This window comes from Strongylocentrotus purpuratus, unplaced genomic scaffold (assembly GCF_000002235.5).
Source record: "Strongylocentrotus purpuratus isolate Spur 01 unplaced genomic scaffold, Spur_5.0 spur5_scaffold_20, whole genome shotgun sequence".
In the NCBI taxonomy this organism is placed as follows: Eukaryota; Metazoa; Echinodermata; class Echinoidea; order Camarodonta; family Strongylocentrotidae; genus Strongylocentrotus; species Strongylocentrotus purpuratus.
Genome location: NW_022145606.1, coordinates 24638099 through 24654907, shown reverse-complemented (window position 1 = coordinate 24654907; position 16809 = coordinate 24638099).

The following is a 16809-nucleotide window of genomic DNA, read 5'->3' as shown; positions in this document are numbered from 1 at the left end:
TGTTTTGCTCCAATTCCGATTTTCGATCACTTCAGAGAATTCTGAACACCGAGCTACCTAAGCTGTCTTTGTGGTTTAGGAGCAACAAATTGTCTCTGAATCTGAAAAAAACTAATTATATCCATTTTCAAAGCAGGAAAAATGCAACTGATAAACCTATACCTGAAATAGTCTTGGATGGTGAATATTTGGAGAAAAAACAAAATACTAAATTTCTTGGAACTATCATCAATGAAAATCTGAAATGGAGTGATCATGTACATTACGTTTCAAAGAGAGTGTCACGCACTGTTGGTTTACTGTATAAGTTAAAACATTATGTGCCTTTGAATATTCTATATATGCTATACAATTCCTTGATTCTTCCTTACATGTCTTATTGCAATATACTGTGGGCAGACTCAAAAGTATATACTGATAAAATGCTACTTTTACAAAAGAAAGCGATTCGTGTGTGTACCAATGCTGGATATCGCGATCACACTGATCCCCTATTCGCGAGGTTAAAAACTCTGAAAGTAACTGATATTAACTTTTTACAAAAAGCACTGTTCATGTTCCGTCTACATAATGATTCCCTACCTTCCCACTTCCCACCAATGTTTTGTTTGAATAGAAATATTCATACATACCCAACCAGACAATCAAATAAATACCATTTATGTAATCCTAAAACAACAATGGCTATGAAATCTATAAGACATTCTGGTCCGGATATTTGGAACTCACTGTCCGTTGACATCCGTAACTTGAAGTCAGTATATACTTTCAAGAAAAGTGTGAAATCAATTTTATTGAGCAAATATTGACAAATCTCTTAAATTAACACATGATATCATATATGTTTGTCAGCATTTCCTTGATATAGCAGGAAAATCCCCCTCCCATGCACCATCTATCCCATTTTTTTTTTTTGGTTGCAAGTCACTGTTTATTTTTTGTTATCTTCCCCCAATTATATTTTGTAATTTACTTTACTTTACAATCGTTATGATTTTAAATGTTTCTGGGCTGCAAGCGTATCAAGCTGTCACGCTTAGGCTGTAGCCCTTCTGTATCATCACCTCTTCGAGCGTATGTATCTATGATTTACTGAATGTGGAAATGTAATTTAACTTATGTTTTATACTCATGTAAAGACATTGTCACATTATTGTTATAACCTATGATGATTCAGTAACCAATAAATATTTCAACTATTTCAACTATTTAAAATACAATAATATTTGCATGTGTGTGTATTGGGGTGCATATGTCAATTATTTGTTTTCTTCTTGAAAAATATATTACAAATTTCTGGTCGATCAAATCATAAACACCCTTACCCAGATATAGTTAATCTTAAGCCTCAATTTCATATCTAGATATGCACCAGATTGCACAATTTCAAGTCCAAAATTGCAAAAAGCTCCCTACCCTAGGAGGGTGACACACTCCTCCCACCCCCTCCCACACCCTCCCCCGCTCAGTCGCTTAGCTCCCTCGCAGTGTCTCACTCTCACCTCTGGCTCAAAGTTGGCAACCCTGGTACTGCATGTGTATTGAATTGATCACTCCTTGAAAATGTTTGTATAAAATTAATATATGTTCAAAATGTCAGAATAAAAATGTAGTACAAACACATAGTTTAATCTTTACCGGGTAATTGTACTAAGTAAACCATATTTCAGTAATTTCGAAATACATTTGTCAATATAATACCAACAAAGTACAAAATCATACAACATGGGGCAAGACAAACTTTACATACTCAGCAATCGTTATGTTTAATGTCCAGCTTTTTGCAATGATCTAGCTAAACATACAACGTTCTTGTTCACAGTTGTTATGCCTCCGCCAACACCAGAACTCTTAGTAAGGCATTTTATCATGGATGGAATTAATATCATAGGCTTATTAGTACTTACATACTCGTAAACTAACCAGATAAACATTGATGCGTGTATTTGAAAATCAAATTTTAGTTCATGTAAACATACAAAATAAACCTTTTTATATTAAATTCAGCACATTCATATTCTCTACTTTGGTTTATTATGACTAACATGTCAGCATGATGAAATATGAAGGATGATTATGATGGTGATGATAATGATGATGGTGACCGTGATGCAATGATGATGAGGATGAAGATGGTGGTGGTGATGAGGAAGAATATGATGGTGATGGTGAGGATGATGAAGATGGTGACCATGATGAGGATGAAGTTGATGTTGATCCGACCTTTCCCAGCTAGGCTAGCTGAAAAGGTAACTTTGTGAAACGAATTGGAACTTGTTATTTATATCTGAAGGGCAAACGAATGACTGTGCCAAACTTTTTAAGTGGTGGGGTGTAGCCGCCAGACGCCCCCAAAGACCCACATTTTCCAGCTAGGCTAGACTAGCTAGAGACGTAACCTCGTGAAACCAATTGGAACTTGTTATATATATTCAACATTATCATGCGTATACGTATCGAGCATTAAATTAAAACTATGTATAAATATGTCTGAAAATATGAGATATTGGGGGTTTCTAGCTGAAAGGGCATATAGTGGCTAATCGCGTTTATGGAGACTGACATCGGCGCGGGCGTCAGCCGATGTCAGTCTCCTTAAACGCGATTAGTGCACTTGCCATAGAGCTCGACACATATCAGATAGGCTACAATAATTATTGCTGCTCTCAGGTGTATAAATGGGGAACCGGTAGAAGGTGAAAGCCTTTATGTGAACGATCTTCTCAATGCCCATGAGCCGCTTGGAAGGATTGCTCCCCAGGGAGTTGAGATGGTGCACACAATGTGTGCTGGTTTGCGTTGTTTTCTATGACCGGGCTAATAATATCATTGTAAAGCACGTATCATCCATATTAGGCGCTATATAAATCGAAACATAACTTTTAATCATAACTTATTATAGTTAACAAATATTGGTTTTAGTTATTATTACAATGCCTAGGTTATTTTAGCACTATGCAACTCCGAAACAAGAGGGCACTGTTGTAACCAGTATTAGACAGGGCTATGGGGACAATATTTGTATATATATGATTACTATTTCATTTGTGACCATGAACGTCGATCAAGGGGGTCATCTGACCGACTTCCTGTACTAGTATATTCAGGATTTTGCGCTATATGCACATTCATGTGCATGTGGCTTGTCAAGATTGGTGGAGCGCATGCTTTCTGATAATAGGATCCCGAGTTCGAACCCTTCCCACTGCCTTTTTGACCTTCATCAAAGCAATTTATTATTATTGATGCTTTATACTCGGGTGTATAAATGAATACCCTGTAGAAGGTAAGACCCCTCATGTACAAGATCTTCTCAATGCCCATGAGCCGCTTAGGAGGATTGCTCCCCAGGGAGTTGAGATGGTGCACACAATGTGCGCTGGCTTGCATTGTTTCCTATGACCGGGCTAATAATATCATTGTAAAGCGCTAATCATCCAAAATTGGCGCTATATAACTCGAAATATAACTTTTAATCATAACTTATTGTAGTTATTATAGTTAACTGATATTGGCTTTAGTAATTATTACAATGCCTACGTTATTTAAGCACTTTGCAACTCCGAAACAAGAGGACACTGTAGTAACCACGATTAGACAGGGCTATGGGGACATTATTTGTATATATATGAATAGTATTTTATTTGTGATCATGAACGTCGATCAAGGGGGTCACCTGTCCGACTTCCTGTACAAGTATATACAGGAATTCGCGCTATATGCACATTCATGTGCATGTGGCTTGTCAAGATTGGTAGAGCGCATGCTTTCTGATAATAGGATCCCGAGTTCGAACCTTTCCCACTGCCTTTTTGACCTTCATCAAAGCAATTTATCCACAAGTATTGATGCTTTATACTCGGGCGATAAATGAATACCCTGTAGGAGGTAAGACCCCTCATGTACAAGATCTTCTCAATGCCCATGAGCCGCTTAGGAGGATTGCTCCCCAGGGAGTTGAGATGGTGCACACAATGTGCGCTGGCTTGCATTGTTTCCTATGACCGGGTTAATAATATCATTGTAAAGCGCTCATCATTCAAAATTGGCGCTATATAACTAGAAATATAACTTTTAATTATAACTTATTATAGTTATTATAGTTAACTAATATTGGCTTTAGTAATAATACAATGCCTACGTTATTTAACCCGTTCCTTCCGGGAACCTGGTATACCAGGCTCCCGTGGAGCCCACTCACAGACGGGGACCTGGTATACCAGGTTCCCATAATAGGCAGGTAAATGACGTCTTTACAAGCCTAAAATTGCCCTTCCCTGCCATTAATTCACTAAACTAGTGTATTTGAGGGTTTATCCAAAGTATATGCTATCATTATCCATTACTTCTGTTTTGTTTACTTTAATATTATTCATTATAATTGTACTTTTTCATAAGCATGTCAAGTTTTCTCTCACATGAAATTCGTACAGCAGCGTATGCAGCTCCGCGATGTCTGTCCCAGAGATATTGACTTTCGCTGAGACCTTCCATGCACAGAATACTAATACTGCTGGTATTTCAATTGGGAGCAGCGCAAAGCTTATAACCAAAGCATAACGGCACGCGCGGAACAATGCACTTCACTGCACTTGAAAGGAAAAGCCAAAGCCGGTCAACTCTCTATTGTCAACAACAATACAAGCAGTATTATAAGTCTAAAGCAAGATGGCGCGACTGCGAAAAAAGTTCTATTCAACTTTGATAAGGCTCGCGAGGCTGTACTCGATTTAGTCTCCGATAACGAGTTTTGATCAGGTGTATTTTGGATTTATTATTATGATATTTTTATCACCGACCCCCCTCCCCCTCCATACAACAAGCTCAGATTTATTATTTAGTTTGTCTCTTTTTTTTTGTTTATATTTTTTGGCTAAAGTATGATGTCCTACGTATAATAGTAACGTCAATATATATACTAAACATTTCTGTACAGCAGTTTGATGCAACAGAGATTTACATTCAAAAGTTTTACTTTTTATAAGTATAGGACAGTAATATTCTTCTCATTTCGACTTTATCAGCCGCTCATTCTCTATAGCGTTCCCTATTTCGTTCCCTATACTAAATGTAAGGTATATGTGAGGGGGGGTGGGAGGTATATGTGACAGGGGATATAAATTATTTGAGAAAGAGGGGGAGATAGAAAGTTATCTCCGACCCCCCCCCCCCTCCAGCTCTGATTTTGTTTCTTTTATGTTCGTCTCTTTTTTGTTTGATTATATCTTTTCGCTAAAGTATAATGTCTGACGTATAACATCAGGGATATGTTATAATAATTAATCTCAAGGAAGGGATGATGCCGGCATACAAGTAAATGGCGGAATAGTAGACAACATTATGAAAGATGAAGATGGAAAACGACATAAAAAGAGAGAGAGGGAGAGAGAGAGGGGCTGGGCGGGGGCAGGAGAGACAGAAAAGTTGGACGATATTTTTCTCACCGACTACCCCCCCCCCCTCCCCCCACACCTCAGATTTTTTCTTTAGTTTTTCTCTTTTTTGTTTGTTTATATCTTTTGGCTAGAGCATAATGTCCGACGGATAATAGTACCGGTAATATAGCATAATAAAAGTTTGTTTATATCAGTTTGATGCAACAGAAATTTACATTCAAAAGTTTTATTTTGTATAAATATTGTACAGAAATATTCTTCTAATTTTGACATTATCAGCCGCTCGTTTTCTATTTCGCTCCCTATAATAAATATAAGATATAATGTACATCATCAGGGATAATTTTATGTTATAATAATTAATTTCAAGGAATTTGCTGCCGGCGTACAAGCAAATGGAGGAATAGATAACAATAAGAAAGATGAAAATGGGAAAAACGACATTGACAGATAGACAGAGAGACAGGCATAGAGAGAGAGAGAGAGAGAGAGAGTGGGGGAGCAGAGAGAAAAAATAGAGATAGAGGGGGGGGGGGGGGTAGAAAGTTGGACGTACTCTGTGCCGTATTTATTTTTATAGTATTTGTCGCACCACCCCCACCCCCTCCTAGATCAGATAAATTATATTATTTAGTTTGTCTATTTTTTGTTTGTTTATATCTCTTGGCTAAAGTATAATGTCCGACGAATAATAGTATCGTCAATATAGCATACTAAATGTTTGTATCAGTTTGATGCAACAGAGATTTACATTCAAAAGTTTTACTTTGCATAATTATTATTCAGTAATCTTCTTCTCATTTCGACGTTATCAGCTGCTCGTTTTCTATTTCGTTTCCCATAATAAATATAAGGTATTATGAGTACATCATCAGGGATATGTTATAATAATCAATCTCACGGAAGGAATGCTGCCGGCGTACAAGCAAATGAAGGAATAGAAAACAATATGAAAGATGAAGATGGAGAACGACATTGACAGATAGACAGACAGACAGACAGAGAGCGGGAGAGAGAAAGAGGGGGGGGGGAGAGAAAGTTGGACGTCACGGTATAGTCTGTACTGTATACATTTTTATGATATTTGTCTCTCCGACCCCCCCCCCCCCCCCCCTCCAGTTGTGATTTGTTTTCCTTTAGTTTTATGAATGTACAATGTCCGACGTATAATAGTACCGTCAATATAGCATAATAAACTTCTTTTTGAAATATCAATTTGATGCAACAGATATTTACATTCAAAAGGGTTACTTTGTATAATTATTGTAAAGTAAAATTCTACTCATTTCGACATTACCAGCCGCTCCTTTTCTATTTCGTTTCCTATTCAAAATATCAGGTATATTTGTACATCATCAGGATTATGTTATAATAATTTATCTCAAAGAAGGAATGGTGCCGGCATACAAGCAAATGGCGGAACAACATTGGCAGATAGACAGAGAGACAGACAGAGAGAGAGGGAGAGAGGGGGAGAGAGAGAGGAAAAAGATAGGGAGAGAGAGACACATAAAGAGAGAGAAAAAGAGAGAGAAAAAGAGAGAGAAACAATCATTTCTCATCATCATCTTTTTGTCTGTGACATTTTAGCATATCACATATTCTTGTTCATTCCTTTATCTCTTATGATTGATATTATCTTTGAATGATTGCAAAAAAACAACAAGACCCCACTCCCCCCAAAACACAACAACAAAAAACCATGGTTATACATGTAGGATCATCAATGCTGTAAGCCAGTTCATTGTCATTCAATTATACCCTTACCTTACTTCCGTTCTTCTATTGTTGGAGTTTATAACCATGACAACAACCTTTACATTCGACAACGTTCATTGTTCCTCTTACGTAACTTAGCCGTGAGATCATGGGCCAAAGACAAAGACAGCTCTTTTCACATATTCTATATAGGTCCCAAATACTTGCAGACATTTCTGTGTCATTTTTATTTGTATGTACTTTGTCAATACATACTTACAAACTATAATTGTCAACATTTGCCAATATATTCATACATATTGATATTATATAGCGCCTTTACATAAAACATGATCAAAGCGCTTTTCATTAGTAAATAAAACAGAATAATTATTAGCTCTCCAGGCAATACTTACAAACTATTTCGTTTCCCTATATCATCTTCCGCTCTAGAATCCTATCTTGTTTATTTATTTATTGTGTACTTTTCCTTGTCTCCCTCTCCATTATTCTTCTGTTTTTGAAAGAGAAAGTTTCATTCTTTTTATTCTTTCTCTTATAATATTATCCACCTACTTCTAGATGACCCTTTTGTGTTAAAGTATAATGTCCGATGTATATTATTTCCGTCGATATAATATGAACGTTTCATTTTATTTTGATGCAACAGATATTTACATTCAAAATCAAAATTTTTACTTTCTATAATTTGTGTACAGTAATATTCATTTTGACATTAACAGCCGCTCGTTCTCTATTTTTGTTCCCTAGTATTTGAGATATATGTTTTCATCATCATGGATATGTTATCATAATTTATCTCAAAGAAGGAATGATGCCGGCATACAAGCAAATGACGGGAAAACATTGACAGATAGAGAGAGAGAGAGAGAGAGGGAGATAGAAAGTTGGACGTAGTCTGTACTGTATTTATTATTATGCTAGTTGTCTATCTGATCAGCCCCCCCCCCCCCCGTTCCGAATGTTTCTTTAGTTCTTAAAAAAAAAATCTTTTCGCTAAAGTATAATGTCCGACCAAGGAGTTTTCCTTCGTCCGACGTATATTAGTTCTGTCAAAAAAGATTGCTTCATATTGATTGTATGCAAAAGAGATGTTTTTATATCCAAACTCTTACTTGTTTAATTATTGTACAGTAATTCTTCTCATTTCGATATCAGCCATTAGTTCCGTTTTTTTCTTATCATTTTAAAAATATTGTATAATAATTTTTCTCAAAATCGGAAGGAACAATTTCGGTATAAAAACAAATAGCGGAACAGAAAGCAGTACCAGAAGAAAGACGGAAACTGGCGTTGAGAGAGCGAGCGATCAAGAGAGAGAGAAGCAAACATTTCCCCTATCATCTTTTTGTCTGTGACATTTTATTTAATCACATCCTCTTGTTTTTTCCTTTATATTTCCATGATTGTAATATATTTGCATCAATATTTTAGATAGGGTAAAATCTGGCTATGCGTTATGATTAACAATTCTTATTTATATGTCGAAACGTGATTTAGGAAATCGCGGAACAGAAAACAGTATGAAAGAGATGAAGTATAATGAACGGTTTTTAGAGAGTGAGAGAGAGAGAGAGAGAGAGACAGACAGACAAGACAGAGAGAAAGAGGGAGAGAGAGAAAGTTGGGCGCATCGTTATATAGTCTGTACTGTATTTATTAGTATGCTATTTTGGCTCTCCTTTCACCCCCCCCCCGTTCTGGTTTCTTCTTGAGTTTCATTTGATCATGTTTATATATTTTCGCTACAGTAGAATGTCCGACGTAAATTATAACAGTCAACTTTCAATTGGCTGATAAACTATTTCAATTCAATTTGATGCAACAGAAACTTACATTGAAATATTTTACTTTTTATAAACTGTGTATTTTCTCATAAAATCGAGTATCAAAATAAAAGGAGATAAATAAGAAGAATAGAAAGAAGAAGAAAACGAAAAAGAAGGAGGAGGAATAAGAGTGAGAAGAAAGAAAAAAGATACGGAGGAGAAAGAAGAAGAACAAAATAAGGAGGTAGAAGAGGAAGAAAAGATAACGAAGAAAAAAACCTACCTACGGAAGAGCTGAAAGAACTTAGGGTTTGGAACACGGCAGATTGCCAAATGATCTGCGCATGCGCTAAGTTCCTGCTCGTCGAAGCGACTGACCAGGCTTTGGTCGCTTCAACGCACACGCATTGTGCCGCGCGCTGAACAGTCGCACGCTACGGCAGCGAAGGAGTTGAGTTTTCGATTTTTAATCTCGTTTGTGGGGTGGCTATTAGGCTGAATAATTTCGGAAGGAACGGGTTAAGTACTTTGCAACTCCGAAACAAGAGGACACTGTAGTAACCACTATTAGACAGGGCTATGGGGACATTATTTGTATATATATGATTAGTATTTTATTTGTGATCATGAACGTCGATCAAGGGGGTCATTCTGTCCGACTTCCTGTACAAGTATATACAGGAATTCGCGCTATATGCACATTCATGTGCATGTGGCTTTTCAAGATTGGTAGAGCGCATGCTTTCCGATAATAGGATCCCGAGTTCGAACCTTTCCCACTGCCTTTTTGACCTTCATCAAAGCAATTTATCCACAATTATTGATGCTTTATACTCGGGTGTATAAATGAATACCCTGTAGGAGGTAAGACCCCTCATGTACAAGATCTTCTCAATGCCCATGAGCCGCTTAGGAGGATTGCTCCCCAGGGAGTTGAGATGGTGCACACAATGTGCGCTGGCTTGCATTGTTTCCTATGACCGGGCTAATAATATCATTGTAAAGCGCTAATCATCCAAAATTGGCGCTATATAACTCGAAATAACTATTAATCATAACTTATTATAGTTATTATAGTTAACTGATATTGTCTTTAGTAATTATTACAATGCCTACGTTATTTAAGCACTTTGCAACTCCGAAACAAGAGGACACTGTAGTAACCACGATTAGACAGGGCTATGGGGACATTATTTGTATATATATGAATAGTATTTTATTTGTGATCATGAACGTCGATCAAGGGGGTCACCTGTCCGACTTCCTGTACAAGTATATACAGGAATTCGCGCTATATGCACATTCATGTGCATGTGGCTTGTCAAGATTGGTAGAGCGCATGCTTTCTGATAATAGGATCCCGAGTTCGAACCTTTCCCACTGCCTTTTTGACCTTCATCAAAGCAATTTATCCACAAGTATTGATGCTTTATACTCGGGCGATAAATGAATACCCTGTAGGAGGTAAGACCCCTCATGTACAAGATCTTCTCAATGCCCATGAGCCGCTTAGGAGGATTGCTCCCCAGGGAGTTGAGATGGTGCACACAATTATTATAGTTAACTAATATTGGCTTTAGTAATAATACAATGCCTACGTTAAGTACTTTGCAACTCCGAAACAAGTGGACACTGTAGTAACCACTATTAGACAGGGCTATGGGGACATTATTTGTATATATATGATTAGTATTTTATTTGTGATCATGAACGTCGATCAAGGGGGTCATTCTGTCCGACTTCCTGTACAAGTATATACAGGAATTCGCGCTATATGCACATTCATGTGCATGTGGCTTTTCAAGATTGGTAGAGCGCATGCTTTCTGATAATAGGATCCCGAGTTCGAACCTTTCCCACTGCCTTTTTGACCTTCATCAAAGCAATTTATCCACAATTATTGATGCTTTATACTCGGGTGTATAAATGAATACCCTGTAGGAGGTAAGACCCCTCATGTACAAGATCTTCTCAATGCCCATGAGCCGCTTAGGAGGATTGCTCCCCAGGGAGTTGAGATGGTGCACACAATGTGCGCTGGCTTGCATTGTTTCCTATGATCGGGCTAATAATATCATTGTAAAGCGCTAATCATCCAAAATTGGCGCTATATAACTCGAAATATAACTATTAATCATAACTTATTATAGTTATTATAGTTAACTGATATTGTCTTTAGTAATTATTACAACGCCTACGTTATTTAAGCACTTTGCAACTCCGAAACAAGAGGACACTGTAGTAACCACGATTAGACAGGGCTATGGGGACATTATTTGTATATATATGAATAATATTTTATTTGTGATCATGAACGTCGATCAAGGGGGTCACCTGTCCGACTTCCTGTACAAGTATATACAGGAATTCGCGCTATATGCACATTCATGTGCATGTGGCTTGTCAAGATTGGTAGAGCGCATGCTTTCTGATAATAGGATCCCGAGTTCGAACCTTTCCCACTGCCTTTTTGACCTTCATCAAAGCAATTTATCCACAAGTATTGATGCTTTATACTCGGGCGATAAATGAATACCCTGTAGGAGGTAAGACCCCTCATGTACAAGATCTTCTCAATGCCCATGAGCCGCTTAGGAGGATTGCTCCCCAGGGAGTTGAGATGGTGCACACAATGTGCGCTGGCTTGCATTGTTTCCTATGACCGGGTTAATAATATCATTGTAAAGCGCTCATCATTCAAAATTGGCGCTATATAACTAGAAATATAACTTTTAATTATAACTTATTATAGTTATTATAGTTAACTAATATTGGCTTTAGTAATAATACAATGCCTACGTTATTTAAGTACTTTGCAACTCCGAAACAAGAGGACACTGTAGTAACCACTATTAGACAGGGCTATGGGGACATTATTTGTATATATATGATTAGTATTTTATTTGTGATCATGAACGTCGATCAAGGGGGTCATTCTGTCCGACTTCCTGTACAAGTATATACAGGAATTCGCGCTATATGCACATTCATGTGCATGTGGCTTTTCAAGATTGGTAGAGCGCATGCTTTCCGATAATAGGATCCCGAGTTCGAACCTTTCCCACTGCCTTTTTGACCTTCATCAAAGCAATTTATCCACAATTATTGATGCTTTATACTCGGGTGTATAAATGAATACCCTGTAGGAGGTAAGACCCCTCATGTACAAGATCTTCTCAATGCCCATGAGCCGCTTAGGAGGATTGCTCCCCAGGGAGTTGAGATGGTGCACACAATGTGCGCTGGCTTGCATTGTTTCCTATGACCGGGCTAATAATATCATTGTAAAGCGCTAATCATCCAAAATTGGCGCTATATAACTCGAAATATAACTTTTAATCATAACTTATTGTAGTTATTATAGTTAACTGATATTGGCTTTAGTAATTATTACAATGCCTACGTTATTTAAGCACTTTGCAACTCCGAAACAAGAGGACACTGTAGTAACCACGATTAGACAGGGCTATGGGGACATTATTTGTATATATATGAATAGTATTTTATTTGTGATCATGAACGTCGATCAAGGGGGTCACCTGTCCGACTTCCTGTACAAGTATATACAGGAATTCGCGCTATATGCACATTCATGTGCATGTGGCTTGTCAAGATTGGTAGAGCGCATGCTTTCTGATAATAGGATCCCGAGTTCGAACCTTTCCCACTGCCTTTTTGACCTTCATCAAAGCAATTTATCCACAAGTATTGATGCTTTATACTCGGGCGATAAATGAATACCCTGTAGGAGGTAAGACCCCTCATGTACAAGATCTTCTCAATGCCCATGAGCCGCTTAGGAGGATTGCTCCCCAGGGAGTTGAGATGGTGCACACAATGTGCGCTGGCTTGCATTGTTTCCTATGACCGGGTTAATAATATCATTGTAAAGCGCTCATCATTCAAAATTGGCGCTATATAACTAGAAATATAACTTTTAATTATAACTTATTATAGTTATTATAGTTAACTAATATTGGCTTTAGTAATAATACAATGCCTACGTTATTTAAGTACTTTGCAACTCCGAAACAAGAGGACACTGTAGTAACCACTATTAGACAGGGCTATGGGGACATTATTTGTATATATATGATTAGTATTTTATTTGTGATCATGAACGTCGATCAAGGGGGTCATTCTGTCCGACTTCCTGTACAAGTATATACAGGAATTCGCGCTATATGCACATTCATGTGCATGTGGCTTTTCAAGATTGGTAGAGCGCATGCTTTCCGATAATAGGATCCCGAGTTCGAACCTTTCCCACTGCCTTTTTGACCTTCATCAAAGCAATTTATCCACAATTATTGATGCTTTATACTCGGGTGTATAAATGAATACCCTGTAGGAGGTAAGACCCCTCATGTACAAGATCTTCTCAATGCCCATGAGCCGCTTAGGAGGATTGCTCCCCAGGGAGTTGAGATGGTGCACACAATGTGCGCTGGCTTGCATTGTTTCCTATGACCGGGCTAATAATATCATTGTAAAGCGCTAATCATCCAAAATTGGCGCTATATAACTCGAAATAACTATTAATCATAACTTATTATAGTTATTATAGTTAACTGATATTGTCTTTAGTAATTATTACAATGCCTACGTTATTTAAGCACTTTGCAACTCCGAAACAAGAGGACACTGTAGTAACCACGATTAGACAGGGCTATGGGGACATTATTTGTATATATATGAATAGTATTTTATTTGTGATCATGAACGTCGATCAAGGGGGTCACCTGTCCGACTTCCTGTACAAGTATATACAGGAATTCGCGCTATATGCACATTCATGTGCATGTGGCTTGTCAAGATTGGTAGAGCGCATGCTTTCTGATAATAGGATCCCGAGTTCGAACCTTTCCCACTGCCTTTTTGACCTTCATCAAAGCAATTTATCCACAAGTATTGATGCTTTATACTCGGGCGATAAATGAATACCCTGTAGGAGGTAAGACCCCTCATGTACAAGATCTTCTCAATGCCCATGAGCCGCTTAGGAGGATTGCTCCCCAGGGAGTTGAGATGGTGCACACAATTATTATAGTTAACTAATATTGGCTTTAGTAATAATACAATGCCTACGTTATTTAAGTACTTTGCAACTCCGAAACAAGTGGACACTGTAGTAACCACTATTAGACAGGGCTATGGGGACATTATTTGTATATATATGATTAGTATTTTATTTGTGATCATGAACGTCGATCAAGGGGGTCATTCTGTCCGACTTCCTGTACAAGTATATACAGGAATTCGCGCTATATGCACATTCATGTGCATGTGGCTTTTCAAGATTGGTAGAGCGCATGCTTTCTGATAATAGGATCCCGAGTTCGAACCTTTCCCACTGCCTTTTTGACCTTCATCAAAGCAATTTATCCACAATTATTGATGCTTTATACTCGGGTGTATAAATGAATACCCTGTAGGAGGTAAGACCCCTCATGTACAAGATCTTCTCAATGCCCATGAGCCGCTTAGGAGGATTGCTCCCCAGGGAGTTGAGATGGTGCACACAATGTGCGCTGGCTTGCATTGTTTCCTATGATCGGGCTAATAATATCATTGTAAAGCGCTAATCATCCAAAATTGGCGCTATATAACTCGAAATATAACTATTAATCATAACTTATTATAGTTATTATAGTTAACTGATATTGTCTTTAGTAATTATTACAACGCCTACGTTATTTAAGCACTTTGCAACTCCGAAACAAGAGGACACTGTAGTAACCACGATTAGACAGGGCTATGGGGACATTATTTGTATATATATGAATAATATTTTATTTGTGATCATGAACGTCGATCAAGGGGGTCACCTGTCCGACTTCCTGTACAAGTATATACAGGAATTCGCGCTATATGCACATTCATGTGCATGTGGCTCGTCAAGATTGGTAGAGCGCATGCTTTCTGATAATAGGATCCCGAGTTCGAACCTTTCCCACTGCCTTTTTGACCTTCATCAAAGCAATTTATCCACAAGTATTGATGCTTTATACTCGGGCGATAAATGAATACCCTGTAGGAGGTAAGACCCCTCATGTACAAGATCTTCTCAATGCCCATGAGCCGCTTAGGAGGATTGCTCCCCAGGGAGTTGAGATGGTGCACACAATGTGCGCTGGCTTGCATTGTTTCCTATGACCGGGTTAATAATATCATTGTAAAGCGCTCATCATTCAAAATTGGCGCTATATAACTAGAAATATAACTTTTAATTATAACTTATTATAGTTATTATAGTTAACTAATATTGGCTTTAGTAATAATACAATGCCTACGTTATTTAAGTACTTTGCAACTCCGAAACAAGAGGACACTGTAGTAACCACTATTAGACAGGGCTATGGGGACATTATTTGTATATATATGATTAGTATTTTATTTGTGATCATGAACGTCGATCAAGGGGGTCATTCTGTCCGACTTCCTGTACAAGTATATACAGGAATTCGCGCTATATGCACATTCATGTGCATGTGGCTTTTCAAGATTGGTAGAGCGCATGCTTTCCGATAATAGGATCCCGAGTTCGAACCTTTCCCACTGCCTTTTTGACCTTCATCAAAGCAATTTATCCACAATTATTGATGCTTTATACTCGGGTGTATAAATGAATACCCTGTAGGAGGTAAGACCCCTCATGTACAAGATCTTCTCAATGCCCATGAGCCGCTTAGGAGGATTGCTCCCCAGGGAGTTGAGATGGTGCACACAATGTGCGCTGGCTTGCATTGTTTCCTATGACCGGGCTAATAATATCATTGTAAAGCGCTAATCATCCAAAATTGGCGCTATATAACTCGAAATATAACTATTAATCATAACTTATTATAGTTATTATAGTTAACTGATATTGTCTTTAGTAATTATTACAATGCCTACGTTATTTAAGCACTTTGCAACTCCGAAACAAGAGGACACTGTAGTAACCACGATTAGACAGGGCTATGGGGACATTATTTGTATATATATGAATAGTATTTTATTTGTGATCATGAACGTCGATCAAGGGGGTCATCTGTCCGACTTCCTGTACAAGTATATACAGGAATTCGCGCTATATGCACATTCATGTGCATGTGGCTTTTCAAGATTGGTAGAGCGCATGCTTTCAGATAATAGGATCCCGAGTTCGAACCTTTCCCACTGCCTTTTTGACCTTCATCAAAGCAATTTATCCACAATTATTGATGCTTTATACTCGGGTGTATAAATGAATACCCTGTAGGAGGTAAGACCCCTCATGTACAAGATCTTCTCAATGCCCATGAGCCGCTTAGGAGGATTGCTCCCCAGGGAGTTGAGATGGTGCACACAATGTGCGCTGGCTTGCATTGTTTCCTATGACCGGGTTAATAATATCATTGTAAAGCGCTAATCATCCAAAATTGGCGCTATATAACTCGAAATATAACTTTTAATCATAACTTATTATAGTTATTATAGTTAACTGATATTGGCTTTAGTAATTATTACAATGCCTACGTTATTTAAGCACTTTGCAACTCCGAAACAAGAGGACACTGTAGTAACCACTATTAGACAGGGCTATGGGGACATTATTTGTATATATATGATTAGTATTTTATTTGTGATCATGAACGTCGATCAAGGGGGTCATTCTGTCCGACTTCCTGTACAAGTATATACAGGAATTCGCGCTATATGCACATTCATGTGCATGTGGCTTTTCAAGATTGGTAGAGCGCATGCTTTCCGATAATAGGATCCCGAGTTCGAACCTTTCCCACTGCCTTTTTGACCTTCATCAAAGCAATTTATCCACAAATATTGATGCTTTATACTCGGGTGTATAAATGAATACCCTGTAGGAGGTAAGACCCCTCATGTACAAGATCTTCTCAATGCCCATGAGCCGCTTAGGAGGATTGCTCCCCAGGGAGTTGAGA